At 75.7% G+C, this 230-nt stretch overlaps 1 protein-coding gene across 1 annotated transcript in view; it reads right to left on the bottom strand.

Moving 5' to 3' along the window:
• Window positions 1-230, bottom strand: part of Ski (SKI proto-oncogene) — a gene marked incomplete at its 5' end in the record, with an annotated part of 69,144 nt that overhangs the window by 61,374 nt on the left and 7,540 nt on the right. The gene's annotated exons all lie outside the window — the stretch shown is intronic.

Genomic DNA, 230 nt, shown 5'->3' with positions numbered 1-230 from the left:
CCCCTCACCCCGCATCACCTCCGCGCCCCCTCACACCGTGCCCCTCCGCGCCCCCTCACACCGCATCACCTCCGCATCCCCTCACCCCGCGTCCCCTCACACCGCATCCCCTCACACCGCATCACCTCCGCGTCCCCTCACCCCGCATCACCTCCGCGTCCCCTCACCCCGCGCCCCTCCGCGTCCCCTCCGCGTCCCCTCACCCCGCGCCCCTCCGCGTCCCCTCACAC

This window comes from Dipodomys ordii, unplaced genomic scaffold (assembly GCF_000151885.1).
Source record: "Dipodomys ordii isolate 6190 unplaced genomic scaffold, Dord_2.0 Scaffold6, whole genome shotgun sequence".
NCBI lineage: Eukaryota > Metazoa > Chordata > Mammalia > Rodentia > Heteromyidae > Dipodomys > Dipodomys ordii.
The sequence above is the reverse complement of the archived record's forward strand: the minus strand, read 5'-3'. Positions and strand labels throughout refer to the sequence as shown.